This window comes from Pseudophryne corroboree, chromosome 11, assembly GCF_028390025.1.
Source record: "Pseudophryne corroboree isolate aPseCor3 chromosome 11, aPseCor3.hap2, whole genome shotgun sequence".
NCBI lineage: Eukaryota > Metazoa > Chordata > Amphibia > Anura > Myobatrachidae > Pseudophryne > Pseudophryne corroboree.
In genome coordinates this window covers 116,906,093-116,914,777 of record NC_086454.1, presented here as the reverse complement: position 1 = coordinate 116,914,777, position 8,685 = coordinate 116,906,093, and positions in this window count along the sequence as shown.

Genomic DNA, 8,685 nt, shown 5'->3' with positions numbered 1-8,685 from the left:
CCAATCAGCTCTCCAATAGAAGGACCCCCACAGCATTCCTCACTATAAAGGAATCCCGTTGTAAAGGAGGACGTTTATTTTTTCAACATTTGCTTTATCAGTAGCATAAAGATTATGTACCTACTGAAAAATCAAGTTTATGATCAGATTTATATGTAAGTGGCACTACTGTGGGCATTATGTGTAAGTGGCACTACTACTGTGGGAATTATGTGTAAGCAGCACTGCTACTGTGGGCATTATGTGTATAAGTGGCACTGCTACTGTGGGCAATATGTGTATAAGCAGCACTGCTACTGTGGGCACTATGTGTATAAGCAGCACTGCTACCGTGGGCATTATGTGTATAAGCAGCACTACTACTGTGGGCATTATGTGTATAAGTAGCACTACTACTGTGGGCATTATGTGTATAAGTGGCACTGCTATTGTGGGCATTATGTGTATAAGTGGCACTGCTACTGTGGGCATTATGTGTATAAGCAGCACTACTACTGTGGGCATTATGTGTATAAGCGGCACTACTACTAGGGGGAATTATGTGTGTAAGCGACACTGCTACTGTGGCCATTATGTGTATAAGATGCACTGCTACTGTGGGCATTATGTGTGTAAGCGGCACTGCTACTGTGCGCATTATGTGTGTAAGCGGCACTGCTACTGTGCGCATTATGTGTGTAAGCGGCACTGCTACTGTGGGTATTATGTGTGTAAGCGGCACTGTTACTGTGGGTATTATGTGTGTAAGCGGCACTGCTACTGTGCGCATTATGTGTGTAAGCGGCACTGCTACTGTGGGTATTATGTGTGTAAGCGGCAGTGCTACTGTGGGCATTATGTATAAGCAGCACTGCTACTGTGGGCATTATGTGTGTAAGTGCACTATTGTGTGGCTTAATGTGTACTGTATATTGGATACTACTGTGTAGCGTAACATGATAAGGAACACTACTGTGTGGTATAATGTGAATAAGCTTGTGCTACTGTGTAGTATTACATGAATATCAAGCATTGCTTTGTGTGGTAACATGAATAGTGGACACTACTATATGGTGTAATATGAATCGGCACTATGTGCAGTGTAATGTGAATAAGATTGCACTACTGTGTGGCGTAATGTGAATTGGGGGTACTATTGTGTGCTCATGCCCCTTCCTTTGTGAGACCACACCCCTCATTTCCTGCATGCCTTTGACATGTGCTGTTACTTCTCTGAGGCATGGAAGGGATACATATAATGGTTTATCTCATAAAGGGGCGTCAAAATCTATATGCACTTGCCAAAAATATTAAGCTTGAGGCGGCCCTGCCCCTGGTGGTGCCCCCCACCCCAGTGCACTAAATTGAAACCTGACCAGTCTATTAGTTAACAATATTCTATCTACTGTATACTGCCAGTTACAATAAGCACCCATGTTTAATCACAGTCGACCACTAGTATACATGCTAAGTACACAGGCAGAAATTATTTTATCTTCTTAAAAAGAGAAAGTGATCAAAGCACAATGCGTGACATAAGAGATGGTTATATAAAGTGTGGTAAAAATTTGTATTATTGCATAAAATATAGTACCTTTAATATTTACTGTAATTGGCATTTAATAAATATATTTTGAAAGCACAAAATACCCAAGGCATTAGTTTACCATTAGCTATATCAGTCTTCTGATATAAGGCTATGTACATCATGTGGTAGTCATTGTCAATACTGATCATCAACCTGACTCTGACCTTTAAACCCAATAAACATGTCACTTTGTTAATAAATTAATGTAAAAAGAGTATAATTATTTGGAGCTATTAACTCCAGGGGGTCCCTCATCCTACAACAATAGATACACTGCCCTAAATGGTATACTATGAGATTTCTAGATTTGGAAGCATAAAACTATTACATTATATATACGGAAAATGTTCTTAACAGCATATTTTTAAAAGTTGCACATTTACTCTAGACTCAGTTACTGTGCGTTTGTGGATGGTTAGTTAGGTCAGTATTAATTTTGTGACTGTGTCAGAGCTGCAGATGCATCTTGTTATATCTCACACTGTGCATGCTCTGCTGCTGATCATATGCAATTTGCTGAAACTACAGGCGTTTTAGAGTCGGTCGCACCCCAGACACATCTGTCCACTTGTAGCTAAGTGTGTGTAATGGGAAGCAGTCAGTTTTCCGGTTGTCGGAATCCCGACTGCCAAGATACCAACACCAGAATCCCAACAGCCAAGGAATCCTGGCGGTCGGATTCTCGACCGGGCCCGGAATCCCCACTTGGGGGAAATAAATAAATTAGTGTTCGCCACCGGGCCGTCAGGATCCCATACTGAATTCTGTGTACCTAGGCATTCAGTAAACACGGTTAAGCATCCTAAGGGGTGTCGTGGGTGTTTAGACAGGATTGTGGGCTATTAAGTTGTGAGCTTTTGCAGAGTTCCATCTGCTTTCAGATTGCTTTACTAGGTATAGGCTGGCGCGAATGCAGGGCAATAGTAATGACCGATACTTTGACATGCGGGTGGATTGAAGCAATGCGGTCACATAGATGCATGTAGTTCTGAAACAGAGAACATATTTCCCAGCATTCCATATGGCCAACATGTGTGCAAATAACTCTAACATATTTTCTTTATGTGCACATTTGCTATGCTAAAATAATTAGAGATGAGCGGGTTCGGTTCTCAGAGAACCGAACCCCCACCAAACTTCACGCTTCGAGCCTGGAAAAAAAACAGGCACACTGGTCCTGTATGCTGTGAAAGTATAGCGGTGCTGGCCCAGTCTCGTATGCTGTAAAAATTCAGGGGTGCTTCTGTTGTTTAAATAAAAGCACACTTTTCCTGTATGCTGTAAAAATATAGGGGTGCTGCTGTTAAAATAATATTTCCTGGCCCTGTATGCTGTAAAAATTCACGGGTGCTTCTGTTGTTCAAATAAAAGCCCACTGGTCCTGTATGCTGTAAAAATATAGGGGTGCAGTAAAAATAAATGTACACTGGCCTTGTCTTGTATGCTGTAAAATTACAGGGTAGTTGTGAAAATACAGGGGTGCTAGCACTGTCCATGGTTACGATGTCTAGGCCTGACCTTCACAACACTGTAAAGGAAGAGGAGGCTCCTACCACCATTTACACGCCCTCTGCAAGTGCTGGGAGGAGCACAGCCAGTCCAGTTGCTGTTATTGAGATTGAGGATGTCACTGTGGAAGTACACCAGGATGAGGAGAATATGGGTGTAGCTGGCGCTGCCTAGGAAGTTGATTATGAGGATTCTGATGGTGATGTGATTTGTTTGAATAAGGCACCAGTGGAGACAGTAGTTGTCCATGGGATGAAAAAGCCCATTGTCATGCCTGGCAGAATACCCCTCTTCGGTGTGGAATTATTTCTCCACAAATCCGGACAACAGGTGTCAAGCCATCTGTTGCCTTGGTCAATCCATAATAAGTAGGGGTAAGGATGTTAACCACCTAGGAACATCCTCCCTTATACGTCACCTGCAGCGCATTCATCATAAGTCATTGACAAGTTCAGAAACTTTGGGTAATAGTGTAAGTAGTCCACTGATACCTAAATTATGTGGTTTTGTTTGAATATTATTTCTCTGTGAGGATGAGGATGTAAACTCTGAAGGGGGGGGGGTCTGAGGATGAGGATGACATCTTGCCACTGTAGAGCCAGTTTGTGCAAGGAGAGATTAATTGCTTCTTTTTTGGTGGGGGACCAAACAAACCAATCATTTCAGCCACAGTTGTGTGGCAGACCCTGTCACTGAAATGATTGGTTTGTTAAAGTGTGCATGTCCTGTTTATACAACATAAGGCTGGGTGGGAGGGCCCGAGGACAATTCCATCTTGCACGTCTTTTCTTTGCCACATCATTCCAGGGGTGACTCCCTATATGGGGTGCTGCCACTCTGCCCTATCAGTCCAGGGGTGCAGTCCCACTGCCGTTTAAGTCCAGGGGTGCTGTTGCCTGTCTGCTGTGCTGTGTAATTTTCCATGGGTGCTGCCTATGCTGTATAAGTCCGGGGGTGCTGCAGTATAATTCCAGGGGTGCTGCTGTACTTGGTCCTAGGTTTAAATGAAAGCCTAGAGCAAATATGAAACAAGCTTCAACATCACAAACAGATTTGTGAAAACATAGCCGCAAAAGTGGAAATGGAAATTGCCAAAGTGTTTTTAAATAAAGTGAGGAGAGACCACATTTGTGGCCAAAGTCAGTGTGACTCAGAAGAGACTGAATCATATCCAGAACAACTGCCGGACAGGTAAAAATTTGATTTTCTGTAGGAGCATTAGAGAGAGGATCTTCTCAATTATTTAATGTTAGAGACTCACGCAAATGAATAGCTCCAATTAGTCAACCTTAATTTTGATTTATTATTAATTTTCCACATTTTCGGATTATTTATTTAGAAGATGCGCATTTGTTGTTCAAAGATCTTCTTTTCCTAAGGGCTGCGTAGGGTTATCGCAAGACCTCGCAGTGCTAGAAGAACAGAGTTTCAGTGATCTTGCATTGCATCAACTTTCCATTGCACTGCAGCACTAGATGGGCCAGGAGCTCCTATGAGGCACAAACAGTTACTGAATAAGGCCCAGTATGGAGACTCATGGTGGCTTACAGCCAGGAAGATGTCTGGCTTGCCAGGCTGAGACATGCTGTGGGCACAGAGGTTAGCATTGCTTCCTCCCACAGTCCTACTTATAGCATGAAATGAGTTTCGACTGTAGAGTGGGAAGCTCCACTAGGGCAGGGGCTTAGTACTTTACCGAACACACTCTAACTCAACTTGCCCCATCCGGGGCTGCTGTGGGGATTAAGGAGGGGCTGCTAAAACATCTAAGGGGCTGCTTTATTTAAAAATAAAATAGGAATAAAATAAACAAGACACACAGGTATGCTCACATGTGTGTAACTGGGACACACAGGTATTCTCACATGCGTGTAACTGGGAGCTGTGAAAAACAAAAATAAGGCATCTTCCACAAAATATTTAAATAAAAATGCAATAAAAAAAATTGAAAGAAAGAAACCCACGAGATTTTCAAAAAATAAGTCTCCAGACTCTGTGGAGGGGAAAATATCCAATCTTGATCCTGTGGTATAAACCAGTTTATTTGCATCCCAGCATTAAATCCAAGATTATCTTAATCCCTGAACATGGAGAAGGGGGTACAATTTTGGAGGCTTTGGCCCCTAGTTTTTCAGTTTGTCCAGTAATGTGGTAATTATATATTTGCTTGGTTGAAGTCCTTTCTGTTCCACACCAATATAGGAGTGGAGGTGAAAGCCTGTGTGTTGTTCCTGATTGCGTGTGCCTCTCTAATTTTTAATCACCTTCTTGACACTGTCCTCTTCCTCTTGCCTCTTCTCATAATGTGAAAAGTCATCAAATATGGAGGTGTTATATTTGTAGCTAGCTATGATTTGGAGAACTTGGCGAGCATTTTCCAGGGGGACCACCTGTTGCTGATATGATGGGTTTATTAAACTGTGCATGTCCTGTTTAAACAACATATGGGTGGGTGATAGGGCCCAAGACAATTCTATCTTGCACCTCTTTTTTTCTTTGCATTATGTGCTCTTTGGTGCCTAGTGCATAAAACAATATTGTGAGGTGTGAGGTATTCAGAATAGACGGGAAATGAGTGGAAATGAATGTTATTGAAGTTAATAATACCGTAGGATCAAAATTACCCCTAAATTCTGTGATTTTAGCTGTTTTTATGTTTTTTTCAAAAATCATCCAGATCCAAAACCAAAACCTGAAAGGGTGGTTTTGGCATAACCAATCCAGATCCAAAACAAGAGCGGAGATCCAGAGCTAAAACCAAAACACAAAACCCAAAAAGTGTCCGACGCACATCTCTAAAAATAATATGACAAACCACTTACAACACAGCCTCACTTTATACATCATTTGTGTAGCTAATAAAGAGGATAATAATTTATTAATACCTTTAGCAATAACATTATGTTTTTTTTTTTAAATGAGGGACATTATAAACTATACAATTAAGTGTTATGTTTAGAAAGAACTCGAGACTATGACCACAGCATTAGTAATCTTCCAAGCAGGTTATATTGGGTAATTTAATCTATCTAAAATCCCCAGTTCTTTATTTTCCTGGCAACACTGAATGCATTAGTATATATGTGTGAGTGAATTTATAGTATACCTGTATAATGTGTGAGTGAATTTATTCCATACTTGCCTACTTTTGAAAAAGCATTTCAGGGAGATTGTGAAAGTAACAGCTATCAGCACGGACGTGTACTGTACCTCTGAGAGGTGTGTCAGAAAAAAGACGCACATCGAAATATAAATGAGCCCCAAAGTTAGTAAGATTTACTTGTTGAAGAAAAGACAAAGATATTTTTCAGGATTTGTTCATGTATTATGTATTATAAGAGGTTCCATATACAGTACAGTATGTGGCCACGAGAAACCTTATTTAAAATGCATGTATCCGTATAGATCATTGGGTCAGATGTAATAAGCCTCCATAAGTGATAAAGCAGTGATAAAGAAGTGATAAATGGAAGGTGATTACGCACTAGCCAATCAGCTCCTGTCAGTTTTCAAACCCGTAATGATTGGCTGGTGAGTTATCACCTTCCACTTATCACTGCTTTATCACTTCTCTAGGCTTAATACATTTGCCTCATTGTGCCTTATAACCATGCAGGGAAATGGCACTGATGATCCCATTTCAATGTATCTCAGATTTCTTTTTTTCCCCAAGAATGTAACAGCTGAATAATGGGGATAATGGGGCAGATGTATTAACTTAGAGATGGCATAAGGAAGTGATTAACCAGTGATATGTGCAAAGTGATAAAGGCACCAGCCAATCAGCTCCAATATGTAAATTAACAGGAGCTGATTGGCTGGTCCCTTTATCACCTTGCACATATCACTGGTTTATCACTTCCTTATGCCTACTCCAGGTTAATACATCTGCCCCATTATCGGGGAGATTGATGGACTATTCAGGGAGTCAGGGAGATTGCTGTAATTTCAGGGAGACTCCTGCAGAATGCGGGAGGGTAGGCAAATATGATTTAGAATTTACCTGTATATGTGTGAGTGAATTAATGCATGAACATACTGTACAGCATGCATGTGATTGGTAGTAGAAAAAACTGCACACAATGGGGTCAATCCAATGAACTTGCCCCTGCACGTGAGTTGGTGAGTTGCCGCTGCAATTTCTTGACTTAACCTTTACAAACGAAAATGTTACATTTGCCAGCAGGAACTAAAATGCCTCAGTCACTGTGCACACACTATTAAAACTATGATTGCAAAATACTCATTGCTAACTTTGTTTGCTCCATTGCACTTAGAACATACATAAATTCACATCCCAAAATATGCAAGTTATCATGAAATTTGGTCTCCTCCCCTTACTAATTATAATTTTGCCTTTTTTTCTTCCAATCTCCTGTTTGTTTGTCTTTTTTTTTTTTTGACTACCATTAAAAATTCTAGAACTCAAGTAATGAAAAGCACATCAGAACCACATCGACGTCAGGAGTTAGCTTTATGTATTTCAGATTTCATAAACTTTTGTTTATGCATCATTATTATAGAGGATGGTCTATCAAACAGGAAGAACTGAAAATTCACCTTAACTTTTCATTAAAATTGTTCTTCTTTCTATTTCATATTACATAATGTTATAATGCAGCAGCCTCTACTTATAATGAATAAAAGAGGATGCTATTTGATGATACAAGAAAATCACTTTTATAGAATATGTCACTTTTCCACCCTCCGCCATTACAGTCCAGTTTTAAGCACAGGTGATTTACATAGTACATCAGTCAATTTATTTTAACTATCTGGATATCCTTAAAACCTGAAATGTAATAGCAGAGTTTCGGTAAATCTGGAATATGTGTCATGTAAATGTTAGACATATTTTAATCTTACTGCATCACTCTCAATATCTATTAAATAATTCTGTAGGTGGGTTCTTACAGCTGCGCAGTATAGAGCCCCTCTCACTGGCTGCTTAGACACCACAGCCTCTCCGCTCCCTCAGCTAACTGGTAGGTATCCCACCCTGTACTCCCACGACCTGCATGCGCCCACTCACTCCTGCAAAACATAAAGGCTGATATCTATAACGATAATTTCATACTGTGGCTTTGTTGACATATCGGTCATTATATATTGGGAAATGTCAGAAAACAGCAGGAAAGAAAGCAAAGAGTGGGAAAAGGACATGTGGGGGAAGGGGGATGGGGATAGATAGATAGATAGATAGATAGATAGATAGATAGATAGATAGATAGATACTGTAGATGGGGGAACACAGGTAAAGAGATAAGGAAAGGAAATGGGGACAGCCAAATAATGTAAGAGAAAGGATGGGAGTAGAGAAACAGAGAAACTGGGGGAAAGTAGAACAGAAATGGCAATGGGTGGGGTACAGAGAAAGAGGGGGGGGGAGCAACGACAGCTACTAAATGATTTTAATGTCTCTTGCAAAATAAAAAATGTTTTAGAAATTGTTGCTAAATAACTCCGAGCTCCATCTGTTTCAAAATGATCCCAAAAATTACTTTGCTGCTACCTGAAAACATCACGTCCTGCTATAAAAGCTCTGCAAGAGTGGCCACTTGCATTTAGATACTTGCAAATGTAATTAAGATTTTACTAATAATAATAGT